Source organism: Sus scrofa, chromosome X, assembly GCF_000003025.6.
Source record: "Sus scrofa isolate TJ Tabasco breed Duroc chromosome X, Sscrofa11.1, whole genome shotgun sequence".
Classification (NCBI taxonomy): Eukaryota; Metazoa; Chordata; class Mammalia; order Artiodactyla; family Suidae; genus Sus; species Sus scrofa.
Genome location: NC_010461.5, coordinates 9,966,042 through 9,982,243, shown reverse-complemented (window position 1 = coordinate 9,982,243; position 16,202 = coordinate 9,966,042). Strand labels below are relative to the sequence as shown.

The following is a 16,202-nucleotide window of genomic DNA, read 5'->3' as shown; positions in this document are numbered from 1 at the left end:
CAAAAGCAAAAAAAAAAAAAAAAAGAAAAGAAAAAACTAACACAAATGTCAGGGACACCATTCTGACATAATCCCTGACATTTGTGTTAGTTTTAGATACTCAGTGAAAGTGTTTGCTAGTGTCAACGTATGAGATGTCACATTAATTCATTAGACCTACTTTCACATATGTTGTAACAAATGACATTTTTAAGACTCTTTATGCTTTAACTTATAGTTAACTATATTAACTATATTTTTTGGCTTGTTTGCAGTACAAGTACTGCCCTTAACAACACTAGTAAGCGTGATATTTTCCTATATTTCTGTTCCAAAATACCATTTTATCCCCTCCAGAGATAAAAGCAAGTATATAGGTATCCACGTAATTTTTTCCATGGATCACTCAACAATGACATGATTAAACCGAAATTTCTTTGTAAATATAGTAAAGTAAGGTAATATATTTGCTAAAATTGGTAAAAACACTATTGTCATTTCTACCCGAATACCTGAAAAACACCATACGATAAAACAAGTTCAAGCAATCAACACCACTTAACTAGATACATGAAGATCCCGAGTCAGATGCAGAGAAGGTACATCTCATGACACATCTGGAGACCAGAAATGTTGCCCATTAATGACCACTGTCGGGTTCACAGAGACCACCCGAAAGGACCCTAAAAAAGACATTATGATGTATACGTAAAGGGATGTAATTATTCTACTGGGACACGGCCAGTAACCTTGGTCACTCCTCGTTATGAGGACATTGATTCCAAATGCACACTCGCAGTACTCCGAGCTCTAAACCATTGCCAGATAAAATGATTTCTCTTTATGTACCACCTGCATAATTGCCATGGTTACTGAGAACATCATGATCATTACCTGGAAATGGCAATGCCTCGACACTCACAGGGTTTAATCACAATGTTCTCTAAATTACAAAAGGTGAAAATGAATTGTTTTTAGAACTGGGAAGGACTCGATAATTTCCTGCCTGGATGCCAGCAAAGAAATCATGTTAATAACAACTCTTAGAGACACCATCATCATTTACCTGGCTACCTGGAGATCACCTGGCATGTGCCGTGATTTACGCCCATATGACCACTTACCTGCATCCCAACTGTGCACCTGTTAACATCAATGCCAGATTAAGAGTACTGCCTGGACAGGAACATGAAAAAGACATGACAAAAGCTGTGGGAAGGACAACTATTTCTATAAGGATAACTGCAAATAACCTGGTCACTTAGTCATTATGGAATACTCTAACCCTACCTGGATATTGTCAAATCAAAGACCAATACTGATGTCAGCTAAAATCACCAGTACGTCCCTTGACACCTGCACAAAACCTATGGCTAGTACTGGAGTGGGGACACCATGATTAATATCTATATACGTGGGATCCTTCAACACTCACAGGGGACATTTCAACTTTTTCTCATATAAAAAGTGAAATGTCATGTTTTCTAGAATTAGTAAAACTCCCTCATTTCTTACCTGAATACATGCATAAAATATGGTAACATAAGTGTGAGGACACATCATCCCTTAGCTGGATATATGAAGGTCAGATGGTCTGTGCTATGCTTTAGGCCCAGGCCATTGCTTACCTTGACACCAGCCTGGTCACATGTTAACTGCCATTGATAAGCTCACCTAGATATCTTGACATGACTCTGAAAAACACATTGTACAAAATGTGTTCAACACACATCTCATTTCACCTGTGCACCTGCAAACTCCATGGATCATTTCTACCATTTAGGGATGCACAAACCTTACCTGGGGGACGGCAGAATACCAAGGTCAAACCTTAATAAGAGAAACTTCCTCTTTTGAAGGGACACCTGCAAGAATTCCATGGTCAATATTACAGGGATGGGAAATGTAATAAATTAACCTGATACCATCACAGTAGTGTTAAAAAAATAATAAATCCCTGAACAAGACTACAGTAATTCTCAAGCTTACTAATATTATAAGGCAGAAATTCATTTCTGAAATGCTCCATGCCAAAACCAGGTTAATGTAAGAGTCTTCAAAACATCATGACGTACCTGCACATCTGAAAATAAGAAGGCATCTAACGAATTGATATAATATCATCTCATACCTTCATACCTGTACGCCTGGCAAAGAATTTAAAGGGAAAACCTACAAAAAAAGCATGGTACACTGTGTTAGGGACACCATTCTCATTTGCCTCAACATCTCAACATCAAATGACCTGCACTGGGGTAAGATCTACTTTATCACATACCGGGTTTCTAGCAAGGTCCCACTGACAACTATTATTTGGTTCACTGTCATGTTATGCTGACTGCCAGAACCTTGAGAAACGAGTTCTACAACTGTGCTAAAGAAGAAACTTGCTTACCTGCAAAATAAGTACCTTGGTCACTTATTTTGGTTACTTCCATCACTGGGGAAGCATAAGCAGTACCCAGATCTTAGAAAAACTTTACGGTCAACACCATTGAGAGGCACAGTAGCATCTCTTCTAGGAGAAACTGTAAAAATCCCACGGTTAAGGCTGCAACGACAGAGTAAGTTACATGGACCTTCATAACCCTCCGTCACTACTAAGTTTAAATGCACATTTTATCAAAATTCTAAAAAGGGGGGAGAGAGGGAAAAATACTTACTACACTGGTTGGAACAATGTCACTTCCTTTTTTCTTCATTTTTAAAAGTTTAATTGAAATATAGGTGATTTACAAGTTTATGAGTCATTTCTTTTCTTTTTTTTTCTTGGTCTTTTTAGGTCCACAACCACAGCATAGTTCCCAGGCTAGGGCTCAAACTGGAGCTACAGCCACCAGCCTAAGCCACAGCCACAGCAACGACAGATCCGAGCCATGTCTGCGACCTACACTGTAGCTCACCATAGCAACGCCGGATCCTTAACCCACTGAGCGAGGCCAGGGACCGAACATGAGTCCTCATGTATACTAGTCAGGTTCATTACCACTGAGCCACAACAGGGAATCTGACAAGTTTGTGATTAATTTCTGAAATGAATATCTGTTTGAAAAAAACAACATGGTAACAGCATAGTTAGGAACAGCCTCCACACATACCTACATATCTGAATAACGGATTGTAGGTGCTAAGGCCCCGCAGCATCTCTTACCTGGAGACATCAAAGGCCTATTCAGGATCATTTTCAGATTCACTGTGATTTCTTGACTAGAATGCAAAGAGCCCCTTGTGACAGTTATGTGTATGGAGGCACAATTTCTACTAGGACTCTTCAAATAACCCTGTGTGTAGCCATCACTGTAGGACCCATCGGTTCTCTCTGGCTTCATGCAGGACTCCAAGCTTTGTGCCAAAGTTCGACACGCCAGCGTCTCCTCCCAGCCCCCTGGCAAAAGCACCATGGTTACTGCTGTGCCACACAATTCCACCATCATGATGTGGATATTCAAGAGCCACTGAACACTCCCATGAGTAAGCATACATTTTTTTTCTAAAATTGCAAACAGCAGCATATCAGGATTGCTACCATTGGTAAAAATACTATCATTTCTTATCTGATTACCTGAAAAAATCCACATGATAAGTAAATTTAGTCAATCCGAACAGAGACCTAGATATGAGAAGATGCAATGTCTGCTGGGAAAGGTGCACATCATTACCTACCCAGACAAAGAAATGTCCCCAGAGAATGACCATCAGAATGAATATTCATCTCTTGGCAGAACCTGAAAAGCACATTATGATACACGTATAAAAGGACATAGCTTACTCTACTAGGACACTTGCAAACAAGCTCCGTCATTGACAGCATTATGATCAACTCTACTTGAATATTTGCAGTTCTCCTAGGGCATGACCCTTGTCAGGAAATAACACTTCTTTACAAGATACCTGCAGAAATTCCATGATCACTACTGTGCTTGAGCAATCATAATCAATACCTGCTATGTGTAATTGCTCATGAGTCACAGAGTTAAAGATACTCTCTAAAGCATGAAAACTGAAAGTTCATGGTATTAAGAATTGGTAAGGAACCAACCATTACCTGAATACCTGCAGAGAAGCCATGGTAACAAGTGACAGGGTCACAATCATCATAAACCTGGACCCCGACCGTGTCCCCTGTTAACATTAATGCTCAGTTCAGAGTGATGTGTGGACACGAACCTGTAAAAGATAGGAAATGTGTCCTTTCTACCTACACATCTTGGTCACGTCACCATTATGAGACACATCAACTCTACCTGGTTACTTGCAGTAATTCAAGGTCAATACCAATGTTGGAAAGCCAAATCTGATAACATGCCAAAAACAAAGTAAATATAAAAGACTGATCATGAATCACGTAGCCATCGGAATATAACAATGTCTTTAATTAGTGAATATCCCCTCATCTCATCCTTGTGTGACAAGGAAAGATCTGAACCTGACACCTGCAAAAAGAAGACATGAACACAAATATTAGGGACACCATCCTCATTCACCTAGACCCTGAAGTTCAGATGGTGTGCACTGTGGTGAGACCCACTTTCACACTTACCTGGTTACTAGAAAGCTTTTGTTAGTCATCACACTGCTAGGTTTACCCTGTTGTCTTAACAGGATCCTGAAGAAATACATGCAACAAATCTGTGTAAGACAAACACTGTTCTACCAGGACACCTGCATCTAACCGTGTGCACCTCCGTTATCATGGAACACATCATTGCTACCTGGATCTCTGCATTCATTCGAGGTCAACACTGCTGTCAGAAGAGATCAGTATCACTTTCCTGGATTCCTGTAAAAATCCAATGGTTACAACAGTGAGGAGACTTCACAACAACTACTGGGAACATAACTGACTCCTCAATACTTACAAGATAAAACATATTTTCACTAAAATACACAAAGCGTAAACTCATGGTTATTGGAATTAGTATGAACTCTTAGTATTTCTCAGCTGAATACCTGCAAAAAAATCTTTTTAAGAAGAAGTGTTAGGAAGGCAAGCATATTCACTTACCCACATACATGAGGCAGAGATGGTCTATGATGTGGGTTAGGCCCACACCATCACTCACCTAGATACCAGCAACTTTAACTACATTGAGATGCTTACCATCACGAACCTGAAGACGCATTTAGAGGATGTGCTTGAAGTACATATCATTCTAGTGTCCACCTTCAGATCCCTTTGTTCCACTGCATAACTGTGAGACTCATCGCCATTACCTGGACTAAATCTTAGTAAGAGATGCCTTCTTCTCTTGAAAGGCTACCTCGAAATTCTACGGTCTATATTGCGGTGATGAACAGTATGATAAATTTCCTGGATATCTGCATATCCTTTTGTCAGTAGAGGTGGGTAAAATGGTATTTTGGAACTCGAATGTAGGAAAATATCATGCTTACGAGTATGTTAATGACAGATTAATAGCTTTACTGCATACAAGCCAAAAATATAGTTAATATAGTTAAGTGTAAGATAAACTATAAAGTGTCTGCAAAATATCATTTATTCCTTATTTATCTGAAAATACCTTCATACTAGCAAACACTTTAACAGGGTACCTGCAGGAAAAAACACAGTATCACTGTGTCTGGTGTTGGGGACATCATCCTCACTTACACAGACATCTCTGAAGACCAGATGGTCTATACTGGGCTGCAAGACCCTCAATATCACTTACCTGGTTACTAGCAGGGTCCCATTGATGACCATTCCTAGGTCTGCTATAGGGTCATCACTACTATAACATGTAAGAACACAACTGACAAGGGTTTTAAGGAAAAAAATGTTTTACCTGAAGAATACACGTAATTACTTCTGGTTATTTTTCTATCATCAGGGGAATCCTTGATACTCTGTGGATCTTGAAAGATCTTCAAGGTCAACATCACTAACTACGTATCTGAAGAAAAGATGGTATCTAATGAATTAATGTCACATCATCTCATACCTGTACACTAGACAAAGAAAGTAATGGGAAACCTACAAAAAAGTGTGGTGCACTGTGTTAGACACCATTCTTACGTGCTCGATAACTGAACATCTAATGATCTGTACTGGGCTGGAAGCCACCTTTTCACCAACCTGGTTTCTAACAAGGTCCCACTGACAACTATTATTTGGTTAATTATATTCACGATGCTGACTAGAACCTTGAGAAATGCATTAGACAACTGTGTTAAAGGACATTCTTATTTATCTGCCAAATAAGTACCTTTGAAGATAATCTTGCTTGCTTCCATCATTAGAGGAGCGTATGCACTATATGAACCTTGGAAGAACTTTAAGGTCAACACCATTGTGAGGCACAGTATCATCTCTTCTAGGAGAATCTGTAGAAATGTCATGGTTAACACTGCAAAAGTAGAATAAATTACCTGGACCTGAATAACCCTCTGTTACTACTAAGTTTAAATACACACTATATCAAAAATCTTTAAAAAAAAAAAAGGCAAATACTTACAAGCACTAGTTGTGACTACGTCAATTTCTTTTTTTTCCCCATTTTTTAAAGTTTTACTGAACTATAGTTGATCTACAAGGTTGTGATGGAAAATGCCACTTCTTAAATGAATAGCTGCTTAAATAAAACAAGATGGTAACAGAATAATTAGGAACACCCTCCCTCAGACCTACATATCTGAAGATCATATTATAGGTGCTAAATGCCATAGCAACACTTATCTGGAGAGAAGCAAAGTTCCATTCAAGATCATTTTGAGATTCACCATGACTTCTTGACCAGACTGTAAAAAGCCTTTTGTGACAGATATGTCTATGGACGTACCTTTTCTACCAGGAAATTTCAAACAGCCTTATGGGTGGCCATCACTGCAGGACCCATCGGTTCTCCCTGGATTCATGTAGGACTCCAAGATCTATGCCAAATTTCGACACAGCATCATCTCTTCCCAGCTTACTTGCCAAAGCACCATGGTTACTAGTGTACCACACAATTCCACTGTCATGGTGTGGATACCCACCAGCCACTCAACACTCCCATGACTAAGCATACATTTTCTCTAAGATCACAGACAGTAGCATATCAGGATTGCTACAACTGGTAAACATACTATGATTTCTTACCTGACTTCTTGAAAATAAAACACATGGTAAATAAGTTTATTCAATCCTAACACTGACCTAGATATGAGAAGATGAGATGTCTGTTAGGGGAAGGTGCACATCATTACATACCTGGGCACAGAAATGTCCCCAGAGAACAACCACCAGAATGTCTCTCTCTTGACAGGAACCTGAAAAGCACATTATAACATAGGTGTAAAAGACAGAGCATGCTCAACCAGGATACGTGCAAAAAACCTTGGTCATTTCCATCATTATGAAATCAACTCTACCCGAATATATGTAGTACTCCAAGGTCAAGACCATCATCAGGTAATAACATTTCCCATAAGATACTTGCAAAATTTCCATGGTCACTACTGTGCTTGAGCAGTCATGATAAACACCTGCTATATGTAATCGCTCATGACTCACAGAGTTAAAGATGTTCTCTAAAACATGAAAACTGGGAAGTTCCCATTGTGGCTCAGTGGTAACGAGCCCGACTAGTAACCACAAGGATGTGGGTTTGATCCCTGGCCTCGATCAGTGGGTTAAGGATTGGCATTGCCATGAGCTGTAGTTTAAGTCATAGACACAGCTTGGATCCTGAGTTGCTGTGACTGTGGCTCTGATTCGACTGCTAGCCAGGGAACTTCCATATGCCATAGGTGTGGCCCTAAAAAGCAAAAAAAAAAAAAAAAAAAAAAAAAAAAGAAGGAAAGGAAGAAAGAAAAGAAAAAAAAAGAAAGAAAACTGAAAGCTAATAGTTTCAAAAATTTGTTGGCATTCCCATCATGGCTCAGTGGTTAACAAATCTGACTAGAAACCATGAGGTTGCAGGTTCGATCCTGGCCTTGCTCAGTGGGTTAAGGATCTGACACTGCCGTGAGCTGTGGTGTAGGTCACAGACGCAGCTTGGATCCCACGTTGCTGTGGCTCTGGCGTAGGCCAGTGGCTACAGCTCCGATCAGACCCCTAGCCTGGGAACCTCCATATGACGCGGGTGTGGCCCTGGAAAAGACAAAAAAAAAAAATTGTAAGGTATCTATCATTACCTGAACACCTACAAAGAAGCTAAGGTAACAGGTGTTACTGTCACAAGCATCACATACCTGGACCCCAACAGTGGCCACCATTAACATCAATCCTTGTTTCAGAGTGATATCTGGATAGGAACCTGGAAAATACACAAGATGTATCCTTTCTGTCCAGACACCTTGATCACATCACCATTATGAGACACATCAACTCTACCTGGATACTTTCACTAATCCAAGGTCAACACCAAGGTTGGGAAGCCAGAGTTTCTTGACTGGACAACTGTTTAAAAAGAAAACAAAACTATGGCAGTACTGTAGTGGGAAAACCATATTAAATATCTGCATATGTGCAATCACTCAACACCAAAGAGTGCTCAACTCTTTCTAAAATATAAAATGAAAACTATTGTTTTCTAGATTGATAAGGACTCTATTATTTTTCACCCTGATGCCTGAAAAAAAATTGTGGTAATAAGAAGTGTTAGGACACATCATCACTTACTCAGATACCTGGAGATCCGATGGCCTGTGCTCTGGTTTAGGCTCCATCATCATTGACCTTGACACTAGCGATGTCACCTCTGCAAACCTGTCCATCACTACGATGCTTGATACAATTTACCTTTACACAATATACGAAAAAATCTCCTTCTGACTAGAGTTCTTAGGGAAAATTAAATTCCTGATTACATGTCAAAAACAAAGTGAACATAAAAGACTAAAATCATGAGTTATGTAGCCATCTGTATATAAGAATGTCTTTAATCAGCGAATATCACATCATCTCTGAACCTCACGCCTGCAAAAAAAGACAGGAACACAAATGTTAGGGACACCATTCTCACTCACCTAGACAGTGAAGTTCGATGGTCTGCATTGTGGCACCTTGGTAAGACCCACTTTCACATTTTCCTGGTTAGTAGAAAGATATTAGTCATCACTGCTAGGCTCACCCTGTTCTCCAAGAAATACACACAACAAGTGTGTTTAAGGCACAACTTGTTCTATCAGGACACTGGCACCTGATCTTGTTTGCCTCTGTTATTATGGAACACATCATCTCTACCTGGATCTCTGCATCCATTCAAGGTCAGCACTGCTGTCAGAAGAGATTAGTGTCACTTAACTGGATACCAGCAAAAATCCAATGATTATAACAGTGGGGAGACTTTACGACAACTACCTGGATATGACCGACTCTTCAATACTTGCAAGATTGAACACATTTCCACTAAAATATACAAAGCATAAAGTCATGGCTACTGGAATTAGTATGGACTCTTAGCATTTCTTACCTGCAATCAAATCATGCTAACAAGAATTGTTGGGAATGCGAGCATCTTCACTTACCTATGTACACGAAAAAGAGATGGTCTGTGATGCGGGATAGGCCCACACCATCACTCGCCTAGATATCAGCAACGTGAACTACATTAATAGGCTCATCATCACGTCTTGACATGAACCTGAAAACATAATTAGACGATGCATTTGATATATGTATTATTCTAGTGTCCACCTTCAGATGCCCTGGTCCATTGCATAACTGTGAGACCCATTACCATCTCTTGCATCCTTGTAGAAGTCTAGGACTAAACCCTAGTAGGTGATAGATACCTTCTTCTCTTGAAGAGCTATGTCGAAATTCCATGGTCTGCACTGTGGTGATGAACAGTATGAAAGGATATATCTATATATCCTTTTATCTCTATGAGTGGATAAAACGGTATTTTGGAACATGAATATAAGAAAATATCGTGCTTAGTAGCATTGTAAAGGACAAATTAATATCATACTGCATACAAGCCAAAAATATAGTTAATACAGTTAACTATAAGTTAAAATGTAAAGAGTCTTCAAAATATCATTCATTATCTACCTATCCGAAAATACACAGGTCTAATGAATTAATGTGACATCTCATACCTTTACACTAACGAACACTTCAACAGGGTATCTGCAGGAAAAAAACATGCTATCAATGGGTTTGGGGTTTGGGACATCATCCTTGCTTACTTTGACATCTGAAGACCAGTTGGTCTCTATTGCGGTGTAAGATCCTCAATACTAGCAGGGTGCCTTTAATGATCATTACTAGGTTCGCTGTAATGTCATCATTAATATAACCTGGTAAGAACACATTTGACAAGGGTGTTTAAAGAAAAAATTGTTTGGCCTAAAGGATACCTCTAATTAATTCTGGTTATTTCTATCATCAGGGGATCCATCAATACTATGTGGATCCAGGAAGAATGTCAAAGTCAACCTCATTGTTAAGGAAATGATCATCTCTTGTCTGAGCACCTGTAAAACTCTCTTGGTTGGTGTGGAATAGTAGGACAACTTACCTGGACACCCGTTCATCACCACTAAGGTCAAACAAACATTACATCTAAACTCTAAAGTGGTTACCAGCATTGTTTGGGACAACACTGTTTCTTAACAGAATAGCTGTAAAAAACAAACAAACAAACAAAAAAACATACTAACAGACTATACTAACAGAAAAGTTAGGTAAACCATCCACACAAACCTACATATCAGATGGGGAGATGATCTGTAGGGGACCAAAGACTCACATCATCACTTAGCCAAATAAAAGCAAAGTGCCATTATTGACCATTATCAGGTTTACCATGATTTCTTAACAGAAACCTGAAAAACAAATTGTGATAAATGTGTCTACACAATACCTTTGCTAAGATGACACTACACATTACCTTGTCACTTCCTTCACTTTAGGACCCATCAACTCTACCTGGAATCCACGCCACTGTCAGACACCACCATGTTTTGACTGTTTCTCTGCAAAAATCCATGGTAACTTAGGTGACCCCAAACTCCATATTTCTTACATGAATACCCATGGATCGCTCAACATTGACATGATTAAGCCAAAATTTCTTCATAAATATAATAAAGGTAATATATTTGCTAAAATTGGTAAAAACACTATTGTCATTTCTACCCGAATACCTGAAAAACACCATACGATAAAACAAGTTCAAGCAATCAACACCACTTAACTAGATACATGAAGATCCCGAGTCAGATGCAGAGAAGGTACATCTCATGACACATCTGGAGACCAGAAATGTTGCCCATTAATGACCACTGTCGGGTTCACAGAGACCACCCGAAAGGACCCTAAAAAAGACATTATGATGTATACGTAAAGGGATGTAATTATTCTACTGGGACACGGCCAGTAACCTTGGTCACTCCTCATTATGAGGACATTGATTCCAAATGCACACTCGCAGTACTCCGAGCTCTAAACCATTGCCAGATAAAATGATTTCTCTTTATGTACCACCTGCATAATTGCCATGGTTACTGCTGGTTGAGAACATCATGATCATTACCTGGAAATGGCAATGCCTCGACACTCACAGGGTTTAATCACAATGTTCTCTAAATTACAAAAGGTGAAAATGAATTGTTTTTAGAACTGGGAAGGACTCGATAATTTCCTGCCTGGATGCCAGCAAAGAAATCATGTTAATAACAACTCTTAGAGACACCATCATCATTTACCTGGCCACATGGATAACATGCGGCCTGTGCCATGATTTAGGTCAACATCACCTGTTACCTGCATCCCAACACTGTCCCCAGTGAACGTCAATGCCAGGTTCAGAGTAATGTCTGCACATGAATATAAAAAAACATGACAAAAGCTGTGGGAAATACACAATTTTTTCTGCCAGGATATCTGCAAATAACCTGGTCACTTAGTTATTATGGAAGACTCCAACCATACCTGGATATTTTCAGTAATCAAAGATTAATACTGATTTCAGCTAAAATCACCAGTACTTCCCTGGACACCTGCACAAAATCTATGGATAGTACTGGGGTAGGGACACCGTGATTAATATCTAGGTAGGTGTCATCCATAAATACTCACAGGGGACATTTCAACTTTTTCTCATATAAAAAGTGAAATGTCATGTTTTCTAGAATTAGTAAAACTCCCTCATTTCTTACCTGAATACATGCATAAAATATGGTAACATAAGTGTGAGGACACATCATCCATCCCTTAGCTGGATATATGAAGGTCAGATGGTCTGTGCTGTGCTTTAGGCCCAGGCCATTACTTACCTTGACACCAGCCTGGTCACATGTTAACTGCCATTGATAAGCTCACCTAGATATCTTGACATGACTCTGAAAAACACATTGTACAAAATGTGTTCAACACACATCTCATTTCACCTGTGCACCTGCAATTTCCATGGATCATTTCTACCATTTAGGGATGCACAAACCTTATCTGGGTGACTGCACAAATCCAAGGTCAAACCCTCATAATAAAACTTCCTCTTTTTAAGGGATACCTGAAAATCCCAACATCAATATCGTAGGGATGGAAAATACAATAAATTACCTGGATAACATCACAGTAGTATAAAAAAAATGATCCCTGAACAAGAACATAGCAATTTCTCATGCTTATTAATACTATGATGGACAAAATAATTTCTGAAATGCTTCATACTATAGCCAGGTCAATTTAAGAGTCTTCAAAACACCATTACGTACCTGCATATCTGAAAATAAGAAGGTATCTAACAAATTAATATACCATCTCTTACATGTACACTCAATAAAGAACTTAATGGGAAACCTACAAAAAGGCATGGGACACTGTGTTAGAACACCATTCTCATCTGCCTTAATATCTGAACATCTAATGATCTGTACTAGGCTAAGAGCCACTTTATCGCCCACATGGTTTCTAGCAAGGTCCCACTGACAGCTATCATTTGGTTCATAGTGATGTCATGATTATGCCTAGAACCTTGAGAAACACGTTTCACAACTGTGTTAAAGGACATGCTTGATACCTTTAAATTAAATACCTTTGCAGATAATCTTGGTCGCATGCATCGTTAGGGGAAGTGTAAGCAATACCTGGATTTAGAAGAACTTTAAGGTCAACACCATTGTGAGGCACACTGTCATCTCTTCTAGGAGAACCTGTAGAAATTTCACTAAGATGGCAAAAGTAGAATAACTTACCTGAACCTGCGTATAACCCTCTGTTACAACTAAGTTTAAACACGCATTAATATCAAAATTCTTTAAAAAAAAAAAAAAGGCCAATACGCACTAACACTGGTTGGGACAATGTCATTTCTTAAATGAATATCTGCTTTTAAAAAAACTCACAGTAACAGTATAGTTAGGAACACCCTTCACAGCTACCTACATATTTGAAGATAGGATTGTAAGTGCTAAAGGCCCAAAGCATCTCTTACTGGGAGACAAAGTCCCAGTCATGATCATTTTGAGATTCACCGTGACTTCTGACAAGAATGTGAAAACCGTTTATGACAATTAAGTCTATGGATGCATCATTTTTACTAGGATAGCTCAAATAACCTTGTGCGTGGCCGTCACTGCAGGACCCATTGCTTCTCCCTGGCTTCATGCAGGACTCCAAGATCTAAGCCAGCTCACCTGCATAAGTACCATCACCTCTTCCATCACCTCTTCCCAGCTCACCTGCATAAGTACCATGGTTACTACATGCCACACAATTCCATCATCATGACGTGGATATCCAACTCACCCATGACTAAGAGAACATTTTCTCTAAAATTTCACAATAGCATATCAGGATTGGTACGATTGGTAAAAATACCGTCATTTCTTACCTGATTACCTGGAAAAAAAACCCCACATTTTAAATAAGTTTAGTTAATTCTAACAGTGACCCAGATATGTAAAGATGAGATGGTCTGTTTGGGGAAGTAAACATCATTACTTACCTGGACACCAGAAATGTCCCCAGAGAATGACCACCAGAAGGAATGTCCATCTCCTGACAGGACCATGAAAAGCACATTACAATTTATGTGTAAAAGGACACAGCTTGCTCTATCAGGACACCTGCAAACAACTGTGGTCTTTTCCATCATTATGAGATCAACTCTACATGAATACCTGCAGTACTCTGAGGTCAAGACCACTCTCATGTAGTAACACTTCTTTATAAGATACCTGCAGAATTTCCATGGTCATTATTGTGGTTGAGCTATCATAATAAATACCTTCTATGGGTAATCCCTTATGAGTCATAAAACTAAAGATGTTCTCTAAAACATGAAAACTGAAGGGTAATGGTCTCAAGCATCCGTAAGAAATCTATCATTATCTGAATACTTGCAGAGAAGCCATGGTAATAAGTATTAGGGTCACAATCATCACATACCTGGACCTCAACTGTGTCCCCAGAACATCAATGCTCAGTTTAAAGTGATGTTTGGACAGGAACCTGGAAAAGACATGAGATGTGTTGTTTCTACCCGGACACTTTGGCCACTTCACCATTATGACACACATCAACTCTACCTGGATACTTGCACTAATCCAAGGTCAACACCAATGTTGGGAAGCCATGGCTTCTTGACTGGACATCTTTAAAAAAACCAATGGGCAGTACTATGGGTGGGAAAACCATATTAAATATCTGCATATGTGCAATCACTCAACACCAAAGAGTGTTCAACGTTTTCTAAGATAGAAAGTGAAAACTATTGTTTTCTAGATTTATAAGGACTCTATTTAATTTTTTACCCTGATGCCTGAAAAAAAAATCATGGTAATAAGAAGTGTTAGAACACATTATCACTTACTCAGATACCTGGAGATCTGATGGCCTATGCTCTGGTTTAGGCTCCATCATCACTGACCTTGACATTAGCAATGTCCCCTCTGCAAATCTATCCATCACTACTATGCTCAACGCATATCTTTAAAGAAAAACATAAAAAATCCCATTCTGACTAGTATTATTAGAGAAAGTTAAATTCCTAACTGATTACATGTCAAAAACAAAGTAAATATAAAGGAGAAATCATGAATTGTGTAGCCATTTAAGTATAAGAATGTCTTTAATTAGTGAATATCACATCATCCCATACCTGTGTCACAAGCAAAGATCTGAACCTTATACCTGCAAAGAGAAGACAAGAACACAAATGTTAGGGACACCATCCTCACTCACCTAGACAATGAAGTTCAGATGGTCTGCATTGCTGTAAGATCACTTTAACACTAACCTGGTTACTAAAAGGTTATGGTAGTGATCATTGCTAGGTTTACCCTGTTCTTAGCTGGAACTAGAAGAAATACATGTAACAAATGTGTTTAAGGCACAACTTGTTCTACCAGAACACCAGCACCTAATCTTGTTTGCCTCTGTTATTATGGAACACATCATCTCTACCTGGATCTCTGCATCCATTCAAGGTCAGCACTGCTGTCAGGGAGATCAGTGGATACCTGCAAAAATCCAATGATTATAACAGTGGGGAGACTTCACAGTAACTACCTGGATATGACTGACTCTTCAATACTTGCAAGATTGAACACATTTCCACTAAAATATACAAAGCATAAAGTCATGGTTACTGGAATTGGTGTGGACTCTTAGCATTTCTTACCAGAATACCTGCAACAAAATCATGCTAAGCAGAAGAGTTAGGAATGCAAGTATCTTCACCTACCTAAGTACATTAAGAAGAGATGGCTGTGATGTGATTTAGGCCCACATGCTAGTATGACCTAGATACCAGCCACATCCCATGATAACTTCATTGATAGGCTAACCATCATGACCTGACATGAACATGGAAACACATTTAGAGAATGCGTTTGATATACTTATTATTCTGGTGTCCACCTCACGATGCCCTTGGTCAACTGTATCATTTTGGATCCTATCAACACTACCTAGTTACGAGCAGAACTGAAAGGTCAAACCCTAAAAAGAAATGCCTTCCTCTCTTGGAAAAAAAATCCCACTGTCAATGATGCAGTGGTGGACCGTATGACAAATCACTTGGATACACATACGGCACTCATCATTAAAAGCATTAAATACACAGTATTCCTAAATAAATAAGAAGATCTGTTCTTAGTAGTGTTACTAGGGACTCGTTAATTTCTGGGTTGCATATGTGCCAAAAACAAGGTAAATTTAAGAAACTTGAAAACATTAATTATGTAGATATCTGAATATAAGAAAGCCTTGGAATTCCTGTCATGGCACATTGGTAAAAAACCTGACTAGTATCCATGAGAACACAGGTTTGATCCCCGGCCTCACT

At 39.0% G+C, this 16,202-nt stretch overlaps 1 long non-coding RNA gene across 2 annotated transcripts; it reads right to left on the bottom strand.

Annotated features, from left to right (window-relative positions):
- On the bottom strand, positions 106 to 16,188 carry LOC110257745. Of its 2 annotated transcripts, none has more exons than XR_002340690.1 (4): positions 14,303 to 16,188; positions 8,152 to 13,912; positions 2,643 to 7,227; positions 106 to 2,530 (listed from the first exon to the last, which is right to left on the bottom strand). It is a non-coding gene; the product is annotated as an uncharacterized LOC110257745 (long non-coding RNA). The 2 variants fall into 2 exon arrangements; XR_002340689.1 differs by having other exon boundaries at positions 106 to 3,021; positions 3,131 to 7,227.